This window comes from Acinonyx jubatus, chromosome F2 (assembly GCF_027475565.1).
Source record: "Acinonyx jubatus isolate Ajub_Pintada_27869175 chromosome F2, VMU_Ajub_asm_v1.0, whole genome shotgun sequence".
Lineage (NCBI taxonomy): Eukaryota > Metazoa > Chordata > Mammalia > Carnivora > Felidae > Acinonyx > Acinonyx jubatus.
Window position 1 is genome coordinate 77,675,407 of NC_069394.1, and position 15,167 is coordinate 77,690,573.

Genomic DNA, 15,167 nt, shown 5'->3' on the forward strand with positions numbered 1-15,167 from the left:
GCTTAACATACATAAATATATGTGTACTTATAAAATAGTTATTACCTAAGTAGGACAATCCCTTCCCTAAATTGTTATTCTAATGAATGACAGTAAAACACAGTAAAACCTTGGTTTGTGAGCATAATTTTTCCAAAACATGCTTGTAATCCAAAGCACTCGAATATCAAATGAATTTCCCCATAAGAAATGGAAACTTAGATGATTTATTCCACAACCCAAAAAATTCATATAAAAATGATTATAATAATGTAACATAACACAAAATAATAAAGAAAATACAAAATATAAAGAAAAATAAAGAAATTAACTTGCACTTACCTTTGAAAACCTTTGTGGCTAGTATAAGGGAGACCAGAGGAGGGTTATTGTGTAGGCTGACTTTCACTATCACTAACGGAATCACTGCTATGTATTGGCTCAATGGAATCTTTTTCTTTTCATGCAGTTTTAACAAGGAACCTATCCAATGACATTTGCTTTTGCCTCCTTTTGAGTATTTCATGGAAATGTGACATTGCACTGTCCATGAACAGATTCATCATTCACACTGCTACAGCCTTATTTGGATGGTGCTTTTCTACAAAATTTTGTACTGTTTCCTACATTTTACACATCTCTCTAATCTCATTTGAAGTGAGGGATTCCTCCGCCTTTTTCTCTTCCTCCTCTGCAGACGATGAGATGCAGATGTAGACCTCTTCTAAAATCTTGCTATTTCGGGCACTCGCATACCTCGATTGTATTTCTCAATGATTTCCTTCTTAACTTCTGCTGTGATCATCTTCTTATTGTCTTTCTTTTCAACCTCTTTATGCATGGGGGCCATTGTATACGCTTGCATGGATGTTGACTACAGTACAGTATTAATAAACAGTAAGTATATAATGTAAGTGGCAATAAGGCAGCGGAAGAAAGGGTCTACATCTGCAGGCAGCCTGACCTAGGATGAAGCAGAGCATTCCTAAGCTTACTCTTGTATGGAAAAATCAAAGGACTGTCCATAGGCCTTTGAAGTGACAAAAAATATACTAATGACAGTTGTGGGCACCTCCCAACGTTCTGAAAAATTACTGATTACTGCCAAACGCTGCGGGCTGACACCAAGAATCCGAGCATAGGAGACGATCACCCACAATCCTACAGCGAGCAAGCAAGAGAGACAGAGAGAGAGAAGAAGAGGAACCACTGGCTCAGTTGGCATCACGTACTACTCGTATTGCAAGACATCACTCGCTCATCAAGTTAAAATTTATTAGAAATGCTTGCTCCTCTTGTGGAACACTCGCAGAACACATCACTCGCAATTCAAGCTTTTACTGTATTCATATTTGAGTTCCAGAAACCAGTCTGTTTTGCCAAATTTGAAACTAAGAAACAATGTAAATTTCATCATAAAGAAATGTTTTAACTTGTCCTTTTAAAGCTATTATAGAGAGGCAAAATCTGATATATGGAGGGAAGACAAGTTCCAGGGCAAGAGAAAAAGGGGGCAAAGGTACACCCAGTATACAATTATTTCAACTGTTTAAGATGAAGCAATAAAAAGTTCTTTTGTCCTATCCAAAAGCAACAAAATACACATTCTTTTCAAGTGCACATGGAACATTTTCCAAGATAGATTATATGTTAGGCCACAAAACAAGTCTTAATAAGTTTAAGAGGATTGAAATAATGTCAAATACCTTTTCTGACCACAATGATATGAGGCTAGAAATTAATTACACAAAGAAAACAAGAAAATTCACAAATATGTGCAGATTAAAACGGCATGCTACCAAACAACCAAACACCTTTTCAAAGAATAAAAAAATCCCTTGGATTTGTAACATACTAAAGTTTATAGGATGAGCAAAAGCTGTTCTAGAAGGAAGTTCACAGCAATAAATGCCTACCTCAAAACAAGAAGTCTCAAACAATCTATGTGCCCTAATTACCCTGAAGAAACTAGAGAAAGAACAAAAGAAGCCCCGAATTAGTAAGAAGTAACAAAATAACGAAGAGCAGAAATAAATGAATAATTACCAAAAAGACCATTGAAAAGACAAATGAAACTAAGAGCTGGTTCTTTGTAAAGGTAAACAAAACTGACAAACCTTTAGCTAAACTCACCAAGGAAAAAAAAGAGGACTTAAATAAGATAAAATCAGAAATGAAAGAGGAGATGTTACAACTGATAGCACAAGACTATCATAAGAGATTATACTAAATAATTATATGCTCACAAACTGAACCTAGAAGAAATGAATTCCTAGAAACATACAACCTACCAAGATTGAATCATGATGAAACAGAAAATTTGAACAGACCAATTACTAGTAAGAAGATTGTCCAGGTAATCAAAAACCTCCCAACAAACAAAAGCATAGGATGAGACAGCTTTATTGGTGAATTCTACCAAACATTCAAAGAATTAATACCAATCCTTCTCAAACTCTTCCAGAAAATAGTCGAGGATGGAACTGTTCCAACTCATTTTACAAGGCCAGCATTACCCCAATACCAAAACCAGACAAGGATACCACAACAAAAGAAAATCACAGGGCAATATCCCTGATGAACACAGATGCAAAAATCTTCAACAAAACATTAGCAAACTAAATCCAACAATACGTTTAAAGAATCATATACCATGATCAAGTGGGATGTATTCCAGGGATGCAAGGATGGTTAAATGTCCACAAATCAGTCAATGTGATATACTACGTTAACAAAATGAAGGATAAAAATTGCATGATCCTCTCAATAGATGCATAAAAAGAATCTGAAAAAATTCAATGTCCATTTATGTAAAGACTCTCAACAGAGCAGGTATAAGGGAATGTACTTCAACATAATAAACACCATATATGACAAGCCCACAACTAATACCATATTCAATTAAAAAAAGTTGAGAGCTTTATGGGGCACCTGGGTGACTCAGTCGATTAAGCGTCTGACTTCAGCTCAGGTCATGATCTTACAGTTCGTGGGTTGGAGGCTCTGTGCTGACAGCTCAGAGCCAGGAGCCTGCTTTGGATTCTGTGTCTCCCTCTCTCTCTGCCCCTCCCCACTCATGCTCTGTCTCTCTCCCTCCTTCAGAAATAAAATAAACATTAAAAAAATTTTTGAAAAAAAGAGGTTCAAGAAGAAGAAAAGAACGCCAGCAGCTTTATTCAGCCCAGTATTGGAAGTCTGAGCCAGAGTGATTAATCAAAAACAAGAAATAAAAGGCATTCAAAATGGAAAGGAAAAAGAAAAGCTGTCACTATTTGCAGATAACATATTATTTACAGAGAATGCTAAAGACCCCATTAAAAAATATTAGAATAAATTAATTTAGCCAAGTTGCAGGATACAAAGCCTATACACCAGATTCTGTTCCATTTCTATATATTAATAATGAACTACCAAAAATGGAAATTAAGAAAACCATCTATTTACAATTGCATCAAAAAGAATAAAATAAATTTAACCAAGGAGGCAAAAGACCTGGATATTGACAACTCTAAGACATTAATGAAACAAATTGAAAAAGATACAAAATAAGTGGAAATATATTCCATACTCACGGATTCAAAGAATTAATGCTGTTAAAATCTCATATTACCCAAAGCAACATACAAATTCAATGCAATCTGTATCAAAATCTCAAAGGCATTTTTGAAAGAAATAGAACAAACAATCGTAAAATTTGTGTGGAACCATAAAAGATCCCAAACAGCCAAGGCAAATTTGATAAAGAGCAAAACTGGAGGCATCACACTCCTTGATTTCAAATTATATTACAAAGCTATAATAATTAAAACATTGTGGTATAAAAACAAATACACAGATGAATAGAACAGAACAGACATCCCAGAAATAAACTCACCCATAAGTGGTCAATTTATTACTAAAACAAAAACAAAAACCAGAAAGAATATACAATGGGTAAAGAACCGTCTCTTGAATAAATGATGTTGGCAAAATTGGACAGCCACATTCAGAAGAATAAAACTGGACCATTATCTCAGACCATACACAAAAATGAACTGAAATGGATTAAAGACTTGAACATAGGACCTGAAACCATAAAACTTCTAGAAAGAAAAAGAGATGGTAAGCTCCTTGATAGAGGTCTTAGCAGTGATTTTTGAATCTAAGATCAAACACACAAGCCACAGAAGGAAAAGTAAACTAGTGGGACTATATCAAACTGGAAAGCTTCTTCATAGCAAAGGAAACCATCAGCAAAATGAAAAGGCAAGTTACTGAGTGATAGTATTTGCAAATCATTACTGATAGCAGCTAATATCCAAAATATATTTTAAAAACTCATACAACTCAATAGTGAAAAAACCCCAAACAATCCAATTAAAAAAATGGACAGAAGATCTATTATTCCAAAGAAGACATGCAGATAGCCAACAGGTACATGAAAAGATGCTCTACATCACTAATCATCAGGAAAAAACAAATCAAAATCATAATGAGATGTCACCTTACACCTGAAAAATGGCTATTATGAAGGGGTTTGTAATGAACACAAGACCCCCCTCAAAAAAAGAAAAGAATGGCTACTAACAAAAAGACCAGAAATAACAAGTGTTAGCAAGGATGTGAAGAAAAGGGAACACTTTACAGTGTTGATAAGAATGTATATAATTGGTGCAGGCGTTATGGAAAATAGTATGGAGGTTCCTAAAAAAAAATAAAAAATAGAATTACCATATGATTCAGCAATTCCACTTCTGGGTATTTATTCAAAGAAAGTGAAAACAGTAACTTGAAAAGATATATGCACCCCATGTTCATGGCAGCATTACTTACGTTAATGAAGATATGGAAACCAGGTAAGTGTCCACTGATGGATGAATGGATAAAGTAATAGTGGTATATGTGTATAAGCAAATATTATTCAGCCATAAAAAAGAAGGAAATCTTGCCATTTGTGACAACATGGATGGATCTCAAGGGTGTGATGCTAAGTGAGATAAGTCGGACAGAGAAAAACAAATACCCTGTGATCTCTTATATGGGGAATCTAAAAAATGATAAATAAATTAATAGAAAACAAGCTCACAGAGAATAATTGGTGGTAGCTAGAGGTAGGGAGTGGAGGGTGAGAGAAATGGATAAGTTGTTTTTTAGTCTAAGTGAGTTGAAGAAAAAAGTACTTATGTTATTACTTCCAAATTGTTATTTCATATATTTAAATGTATACAGCAATAAATTACCATTCATCAACTTCTTAGACATAGGACATCAAAACATATAAACACAGCATTTAGATAACTCAATTTCTCAAATCATAAATGATAAATTTTCTCTTCAATAAGACCGATACTAGTCCTTCTTCCTTTTTTTCACTGAATATCAATTTACTTAGTAATAGAATGGATATTATACATCATTTTAAATACCACTTGGCAAATTTAATATTACATTAGTAATTATAGTGTTTGACAAATATAAGGTAAGTAACCTTAAGACTTCTCAACCTGGATGATCAAATGGATTATCTGTATAGCTCTGTAAGTATAATGACATCTCCCCAGCCAGCAGAAAGAGTTGATGTAGGAATCAATTGTCCATTATAATGGACATACTGTCCATACAATGGACCATTATAATGGACAATTGATTCCTACATCAATACTAAATAGGTTACTTTAGCAAATCCTAAAAAAGAAATGAGGCCTAAACCAATTATTTAAATATCGTTGATGTTTTTATGTATTTGAGGGATCTCTATATAGAAATAACATATATGTACATATATAATGGCTTATAAGTACTAGAGAGTCATTCTCTAATTAAAATTCATTCTTAATTGGACATACTCTGGACAAACAAGTTCATTTTTAATATTAAATAGGGCAGGAATTTCTGAAGTATCCCCTTAAAGAATAGGATCAAATGACTTTGGGAAAGTACAATTTTATGTTTAACATTTTAATGCTCAGTGAATTTGAGAGGCTAAGAGCAACTTTTCTGCTTTTCAGTATTTTGCTATGAATACTTTTGGTGGAGGGAGGTGGCTCAACACAGCAAGTCACGTGTATTTACATATTTTGTTAGGTCTCACACGAGTTCTATTCTTTGATGTTCCAAGTTTTCTTTTTTCTATTTTTTCCAAGTTTTCTATTTTCTAAGATTCTATTATAATTTTATATAAACTTTATCACAGCTTTCAAAAACACATCTGGAAATTTCAGAAAATATAGAATAGCTTGAAAAGGCTACAAAAAATATTGGAGTCTGATCAACTTGGCATTTTGGCTAGGTAGTTCCTATGGTGGAAAGAAAGAAAATAAACAGCTGCTAAACATGAAGGCCCAATAATGCAGCAGGGGTGCACAATTCTGGGCAACTTCCCAGTATGGAAAGGATTGCCTGGGCAGTCTTTTCAGCCACACCCACAATCACAAATACCATCTTTACATGTGAGGCAACAAAACATCATTGTATTATGACTTCAAGGATTGAGAAAGGCTCATAAAGGAAAAAATACTGGGGTGGGTATAGTTGCAATGAGTATAGCTGCCTTAGAGAGGGATCATAGTAAAGGCACTGGGAATGCAAGGAATGGAGTATTTTCACCAAAGAAGCCTATATTTTTACCCAATTTCATACTTATGAGTTATACATATTAAATAAACAACATACCATGTACATTTAATGATTACAACCGATGGTTCAAATTTTAGCATTTATCAGAAACGCCCAGAGGATGTATTAAATTAGGGCAGGGTCTCATGAATTTGCACTTCCAGTAAGTTCCCTGATGTTCTGATGCCTCTGATCCCAGATCACATTTTGAGAACCACTAGTTTAAACAAAGTCTTTTTCACTTTTCTTTAGAGAATAGCTACTTTTATCTTGTCATAGGGCTCTTAATCCTTAATTTTGACTATACTGTTGCTCAGGATGTGAAGCAATCATAAGTGGAATCCCCGACAGTGAGATACAATACGAGGGAGAAATCTTGTGATTTAAAAAAGGTGCTAATGGCTATAGACAAAGATATAAATTAGAAGAATCCTTTTAGTGGGTCAGCTCTAAGCTTGTTTTCTAGTTCCTCAATTTGTAAATTACATAGATATTACTTCTCCGGAATGTAGGGGGTTAAGCTTTCTCCTTCATTTTCAAATACTAGTCCTACTCTAGAAAACATTATCATCTTCCCAACAAAATACATTTTTGCTTCTTAAAGTCATCAACATAAGGAAATGTTGATATGTTTTGTTTTTCAAACAGAAAAACAAGTACTGTGAGACTAACCCTCTTTTAGAGAGGAAAAATTTGTCTTTATTGTGTTCTGGGGGGAGGGGTAGCCAGGAGGTGATGGGACTTGTAACTGTACTGAAAATAGTGCAAGGAAATAAAAGTTGTAGAACAAAACAGTTCCATATTTAGTAGGATTTAGTGTTGGGTTTTCCCCAGACAGTGCAGGTTAAATGAAAGCTATAAGGAAATTTTTTCAGGCCTCACAGGCCAGCCTTGGCACGATAAACCAAAACTAAGGCCTATTATGCAACACAGGTGTTTGCAAAACCAGATGATGTGTTAATCTGGGCAACACATGGAGACCTCAAATTCTGAGGCTGAAGAAACACACAGCAACCATGCCATGCCATGCCTGTGGGATGGTGAACTCCTAGAAAGGTGACAGTACTTCGTAGGCTGAGTCTCGTTTAATTCAGTAAGTATTTATTGGATGTCTTCTGCATTCAAGAAACAGAGCATCTCTGACATTACAAGGCCGGCCCCTACCTGCCCGGTACTCTGCATTCACAAGTATCCACTTTGGGTATTGTCCGCTTAACATTAAAAGTGAAACAACCTGGTATGGAGAATTAAGTTGTTACAGCAAGCGAGGCTTTGCTGTTGCCAGGACCAGACTTGCTACAACAGTGGACCGGGAACTCCAGGAATACAATGTTTGGGGGTTATCTAATTTCATCGCGGTCTAAATACATCTCTGAACAATTCTGCATGATGGAGTAACTTAAATTGTCCATTCCACAGACGGAGAGTACCAACATTTCAGCAGACATTGTACTATCCACTGGAAAGCAATAGCAAACACAGTAGCCATGTGCCCAGACTTTGTGGATTATCAGTCATTCACAAGACACACGCTCACCAGAAGTAAACTATACATGAAACATGCTCAATGGAGGCATAATCAGAAGTGGTCTAAATGATATAGATGGCGTGGCACCGTGAGACATGCGTACCACGGAAGATACAGTCGATGGCTTATTTACTGTTCAACTACTAACCCACAAAGTACCACTTAGTCTTACTTATTAACAAAGTACTTACTAGTAGTCTTATTAAAAATAATCTGTGGTCAACTTTAAATGTAACAGAGTACGAGGAGAAAGAAAAGGGTCCAGGACCCTGAAAAATGCACAGCAGAATGGAGAAAGTAAATGCACACACGAAGGGGAGAAAAGAGGGGGCAGTCCTAGCAGTTGCTTAACGATTTTAACTATTTTTCTCAACAACTTCTACTTAATTTGCTTATGGCAAGATATTTTCACGTGCTAACATTTCTGCCTGGAATAGCAGAAAGCTAATCCTCTAAGACTGTTATATGATCTCACCACAGTCAGGAGTGCGCTGGGACCAGGCCAAGGGCCAAAAAAATCTGTGCAAGGGCTCTAATCTGGACGGCAAGCGAATAGAGATTTTGTAGTTCGGAGCAAAACGCCCCCTGTATTTGCATTCACATCAAACAACACAGAGTTCACTAAACTAACACCAGGTTGGTGGCTTGATGGCCGACCACCGCAGCAGCAACTTTGCTCTCGTTCGCAACATTTATTTCGCGAGGCCAGCTCTGCCCGGGCTCGCCAGCTCTCCTTTCACGCATAGATTACTTAACCACTTTGTACGCCATCAGCTATGGTGGGAAACAGTAACCAGGGCACCGAGGCCATTCTGATTTACAGGGGGCAACCTACAAAGGTAGGTACCCGAAAACCACTGACGATCTGAAAACCAAAACCGGGCAGAATTCAAACAACGCAAGCCTACTTGGGGGCGGGAGTGGCACACACACGGAGAGACTTGGGAGTAAGAAAGAAAAACGCTGGCACAAAACTCACTGTACTTAACGAGGAGACATACTGACTTGCAGGCGCACTAAACGTCACTTCGAAGTGTGACCAGCCTGCTTGCTGCCCAGGTTCACGGGGCAGCGTTTTCTCAGCCCTCCGGACCCTCGTCTCCTTTCCCTGAGTCAACTTTCGAACCCCTCTCCCTCAAAACCCTTTCTCTCCGCTTATGCGCTACGGGATGTTTACGCAAGCCACGAGGAACTTGCTTGGCACACGTGTCACCGGTTTTAAGTGCTCAATTTGCTAAATGATGAACACGTTAGCTGTGGGGGCAAGCCCAACGCCCGAGCCAGGCCGAGAACGCAGGGAAAGGCGCTGGCCCGGCGGCGGAGGCGTTAACACCGGGCGGTGGGGAAACTTCTGGGCCCTAAGCCGTCACTTTAAGGCGGCACAATCCTGTGGAAAATCCTTGCTCTTCAGATAAACCGGTGAGCACGTTCCGCAAAAGCTTCTGCATAGTTACCCCGCGGGGACGCACCCTCGCATGTGCTCCGACACCTAGACGCCCCGTCCCGAAGCGCGGCGTAATAGAACGGCCACCCCGAGGCAGGCCTCCTCCCCCAACTCCGGCGCTGCCGCCGCGGACCGCCTCTCACCTATTCAGCCCCTAGGCGTCCTGACGCTGGGAAGGGGGCGAGGAGGGCGATGCCCTGTTCTCGCGGGATCTCTCTCAACCGGGGCCGTCCCCAAGTCTCCTCAAGACCTCGCGTTGTTTGGGCGTGGGGGCGGAGCAATGCCTGTGGGGGGGAGAGGCGGAGCCGGATGGGGGCGTCCCCGAAGCCTTGTTGACTCCGGCGTCCTCCTGGAGCAGTTCTCGCGCCCCCTGCTCTGCGCATGCCTAGGTTCCCGACGACTCCCGGGGCCGCGACCGTCGGGCTTCCCCAGCCGCGGGTCCGGGCCCCGCCCCTCCTCCGGGCTGCAGCGGCGGCGGCGTTGGCGGCGGTGGTGTGGTGGCGGTGGGGGCGGCGGGCTGCCGTGGAGCCCGCCGAGTCCTAGCGCCTGACCCTGCGCGTCGCTGCGGCGGGCCGGACGGACCGTCTCGCCGCAGGTAACGCCGCTGCCTGCGGACTCGGGGTCGTGCGGGTCGGCGCGTTCCGCGTGCTGGAGTGTGGCGGCGGGTCGGGGAGGTCGGGGGCTGGGGAGTCAAGGGAGGCCGGAGGTTTCGAAGGGGGCCGGGAGGTTGGGGGTCGGGGTCGGCGGGGTCGCAGGGGCCGGGAGTCGAGGGCGGTCGAGGGCGTCTGGAGGGGTCGAAGGGTATGGGAGGTCCGGGCGGATGGTCCTTGGGCTCTGACCCGGGCTCGGGGACCAGGACTCCCTGACGCTGCGGTCCCAAGACACCCACGGGCCCCTTCAAGGCCTTTTCAGTTCCACCCCGTGACTTTCTGTTGTTGTTTTGATTTGGAAGGAAGAGAATCCAGCCTACGTAGGCTCGGGGAAGCCTCGGGGGTTGAGGCTGGGAAGGGATTTACGAGGCTAGAGCAGGCGCTAACATTTTCTTACTTTCTGGGTTTTTTTGTTTGTTTGAGCGTTTACTACCGTTCAAGTGTGGTGCCCGTTTTTTAGGGCGTTTCGAACACTGACGTAGAGAGGAGCCCTGAGTAGAACCAGCGGGACTAATCTTGCAAATGCAAGATTTTTTTTTTTTTTTAACTTCTAGTACTGTATTTTTGTAGGTCTTTTTTTTTTTTTTTTAAACTGTGAAGTCATAACTATGTTTTGAAAATTACACATTAGAAGTATTTGGGTACGGAGGGGAAAGTACAGTTTTACCAGTGGCTATTTTCTCCCGGTTATTTTTTTAATTAACAAAATTACTACGTGCTCTTTAAGAAAAAAAGCAGCTAAACAATGAAGACGTCTGCTCCCCACCCCCTACCCCCCATTTTCCCCTCTTACTACCCAGGGTAACCAGTCTACAAGTGTGGTGTTTAGCCATTCAGGATTTTTCTATGCATGTAAGTATGTTTTAAGAAGAAAATTGGGATCATCCATAGTATATATGCTTTTTATTGGCCAAGGGTACTCACATTTAGTCCTCCATTTTATTACATACCTCATTCTTTGTAAAAGCTACATAGCTATGTTGGTTTTTTAATGCTGAACGTTGTATCCAGTTTTTCTGTAATGTTTCAACTATTATTAAGTAGCTTTTAACAAGGGTTACAAGCTGTTATTTTGAAACAAATGTGGTAAAACTTCAAGATTGTCTAAGGCCAGATGGGGATACTTACATATTAGGCAAGTTAAGTAATATGTTTACACAGAGCTTATGGTAGCTTACATGAAGCTTGGATGACTCCATAAAGCAGGTTTCTAAAGTACTTTCTTTTTTATTTTTTGGTACGTGCATTTTTCAAGGTAGATTTAAATTCCGTATGGTCAGTTGAGAATAAATTCAGTTCCTTAAACTTGAACCTGCTTATGTGAAGAAAAAGTAAAAGGTAGAAAGCCAGTGGCCTAGAAGTTTGCATTTCAAAACAGATTAAAAAAACAAAACCTCCCAGCAGCCAGGGACTAAATATTTTGATAGTTGACCCTAGGGAGTGAGCTGTAAGTGAAACGGTGATACTACACTGTTCGCTATTAAATAAGACAGAAAGCTGGGAAATTGTCACATTTTGTATTTCTGTGTGCAGAAGTGCTGGAGGCCGTGTTGATCTAATCACTGGCATGTATTTATTAACAATGCACTGTGTGTTCATCCTCTTGCTGGCTTCCAGGGAAAACATAGAACCGAATAAGATCATCACAAAGAAGTCTGGTTCTAAAAGCATGCATATGTCCTGAAATCTTAGGCCCAAGTGTATACTTTTTGGGGGACCTGTGGCTCAAAAGGAGCCAAAACATCTATGGCATTTTAGTTACAGTTGCCGGTAATAATATGCTTTTTCTTTTTTATTTCTAACAACATAGGTGGCATTCTCTCCAGTCTGAGGATTAATAAACAGGCTCTGATAGATTAACTTAACTGCTCAAGATCTCATCACCTTTTTAGTGGTGGTGGCTGCGTTAGATTCAGGATGAAGCCAAGAACCTGTGTTTTCTTCTCTGCCATGTTGCCTTTCATTAACGAACAGTGTCTTACAAAATTGTTGAGCTTAGAGTTTTTCCCTCTCTTTGTGCTTAGAGATGTTCCTTACAAAATAGAGACACGAGTATAATCATATGCATTCAAAAATAACCTAAAAATATTATGAAACTCTGGTATCCTTTTAGATGAGGTTTCTGGTGCTGTGTTATTAAAATATACCTTGAGCTGGTGTCATTAAGAAGGTGAAGGATTGTGTTATTTTAGTCACTCTGATGCCATGCTAAATTTGGGTATCATAGTAAATTGTAGTTATTGCAGGTGTCTTCTTAAAAACTTGGATGGGTAACCTCATGTAGGTTAACATTTTTATGAATTATAAACTACTAAGATAAAAAGAGTACAAAGAAGGCCCTAAAAAATTATCTCATTTTTAGTATTTTGTAGTTTCTCAAAAGCTCATCATGACAATTTAATAAAGTGTAGGTCCTAATATTATGGTATATAGTACGTGTTTTAGTTTCCTCGCATATGTCACACAGTTGCGTTTTAAAGAAATATGGCAGAAACTGAAGTTAATAAAGTATGATCAGTTGTAACATGTATTTGAGAAGAAACCCACATATGGGAAAACATTTGAGCTTTTATTTCTTGGTGATTGTTAAGGATGGTAACTGGATTCATATCTAAATGGCAGATCTGCTCTTGATTATCTCTTGGACAACTTAACACTGAATGCGAGTAGGTTTTATAGTTGTGGGATACAAAAATATGTCAGCACCAGAAAGATGTCTTTAGAGTATGTTAAGACCTATTGACTTTTCAGCTGTTGAAGGGTGGGGAATACAATGCTGCATGTGTGTATTTTCAAAAATTAATAGATCTTATTTCTGATGGAAAGAAATAGAAAGTTTATTTTGCAGTTTAGCCTGAAGTCTGTTTTTGGAGACACACATTCATGTGTCTCTGCCCCCCCCCCCCCCCCCCAATCAAGAAACTATGTAGGTCCTATTAATGATAACAAGAGAAGCGTTAGGTAGGATCCAGAGTTTAAAATGTAGTTGGGTTTTAAAAACTGTTTAAATCAACTATTGTGGAATTTCATAGAGGATTGTTGTTCCCTCAATGTTCTGTTTCTGGGGAGAAACTAGTTAAGATGAAAGAGAAGCCAAAATAGAAGGGAAAAAACCTGGGAATTGGCTGTCTCAAGTAGACAGAGGGAGAGGGGTTTCCTGAAATAGTGGGTAATCAGTAGAGTCAAATGTGTGGATGGATGTCAAGGAAGATGAGGACTTAAAAGTTACACTTCTTTGAGCTTGGAGATACTGGAAAATTATCTAATTATAATTATACTGTGTTAGCTGTGTCTTGCTGGGGTTTGAGTTGGAATAATTAACACTTTTCAGTCACTTGCAGGCTCTTAGAACCTGTAATAATCACATCATCATAAGTCCGTTTGTAATCTCAGTTCTACGAGCATCTGAAGAGCTGTGGAATGCACAGTGCTGGCAAGGCTTTGTCTTCTCTGTAACTTGCACAAGCCAGCATCTCAGACTTGTGCCTTCGTGTGGCCTTTGTGCATTTTCTCATCCCACTTCTCTGCAAGTGTTACTTTAGATTGAGTTCACAGCTCCGTTTTTAGAGGTGTCTTTTCTCTTTTCCAGTCGCACGCACACCCATGGTTTCCACTGTTCATTCCCTTCCCTGCTGAAGTCCCAGTGTGCACTGCCAGCCTCATTTTCTTTCCTAAGCTTCAGACCTGCCTTCTGTTCTTGATAAACTCTGTAAGTAACTCTCATTTTGTGATCTGGAACCAGAAGATTCAGAATTAAACTGCGTCCTTTACACACTGAATCTTCCCCTCATTTTCTTGTGTATTTTAATGGTCTTACCACTTTCTTAGTCACATAGGCTTAAAATCAAAGGTTACCTTTGATTCTTCATTCTCTCTTTTTCACACAAATTCTTTGTACTTCTATTGCGTTACGGTTCAGAAATCAGGTTCTCCTGCTGCTTTTCCATTTTCTCAGCAACAGAATACTTTTAATCCCTTTGCCTCAACTGCCGTTAATAGGAGACATCCCTCATCTCAGGTTTTGCCATTCATCGTGCATACTGCTGTCAAATTAATTGTCCTAAAGGCAGTCCTGATCACGTTTCCCCCCCGACAGAAGCAAACAAAACAAAACACACTTCTTGAATGTTTCTTATGCCAGCCTTTGTACTTAATGCTTTGTTCTCATTTGGTCGTCCTAGTAGTTTTCTGTTGCAGATACTACTTTCCTCCTCCACAGATGAAGAAATTTAGACCTCGCAAGCCTGCAAGGTTGCTAGTTGGTAGAAGAGGTGGAATTCGAATCCAGAACGTGTCTTCCAGCTGTTCCTCCCCAGAGTGGCTCCTGATCAACTCTAGAGTGAAGTTCTTGTTCCTTAGGTTTGTCTTTCAGGTCTCAGCGCTCTTTTTGGAATTTAACTCTTGTTTTATTCAAACTTGTGTTTGCATTCTTTCTGTAAGAGAAAGAATGTAAACTCTCTTGGTTTCTCACGCATTTCCACTTGGAATTTTCTCCCTCTAGTATCTCTGCCTTCTGAAGTCCTTCAAGTGAAAAGGCTAGCAGATAACAGCTTATTTCCTCTTTTCTGTCTTCGGGGTGGTAAGGTCTCCCCTTACTCGTGTAGTTGCTTAACCTCTTGATAATCACTTTCTCTTCTGAATTTGTCTTTGAGTAGTCTAACAGTTGTAACTGGATTATAAAATCCTGAAAGCAGAAACCGTGTCTTACTGTTGTATTTCCCAGGGGATGCTCAGGAAATACGTGTGGACGAATATGAAAATGATCACTAGTCATCTGCTCCTTTAATGGCATTTAAGTAGGGTTTGATTTTAGTTGCTAGATGACACAAACAGTAGTTTACTGGAGTTTTTAATTGTGCGTATATATATAACAAAACCAGATTTTCTTGTTATAGGCTATCAAACCAGTTCTTTGTTTCCAGCTTGATTATGATAATCCTTATTGAGTATGACAATTGGTTATGATAATTGT

The 15,167-nt window shown here is 39.6% G+C and overlaps 2 protein-coding genes across 27 annotated transcripts in view; one reads left to right on the forward strand and one right to left on the reverse strand.

Moving 5' to 3' along the window:
- The window catches only part of LOC106974083 (uncharacterized), a 241,939-nt gene extending 232,009 nt beyond the window's left edge, over positions 1-9,930 (reverse strand). For 11 of the 23 annotated variants that reach the window (XR_008292692.1, XR_008292698.1, XR_008292695.1 and 8 more), the window contains exon 1: positions 9,571-9,744. The gene's annotated coding sequence lies outside the window, so the exon portion shown is untranslated. Of the gene's footprint in view, positions 1-9,090 lie in introns of all 23 variants that reach the window. The other 12 variants (XR_008292697.1, XR_008292691.1, XR_008292693.1 and 9 more) reach the window with 8 other exon arrangements.
- A 70-nt stretch (positions 9,931-10,000) lies between these two features.
- Positions 10,001-15,167, forward strand: part of PCMTD1 (protein-L-isoaspartate (D-aspartate) O-methyltransferase domain containing 1) — a 69,169-nt gene continuing 64,002 nt past the window's right edge. For all 4 annotated transcript variants that reach the window (XM_053208359.1, XM_027042842.2, XM_027042845.2 and 1 more), the window contains exon 1: positions 10,001-10,140. The gene's annotated coding sequence lies outside the window, so the exon portion shown is untranslated. The remainder of the gene's footprint in view (positions 10,141-15,167) is intronic.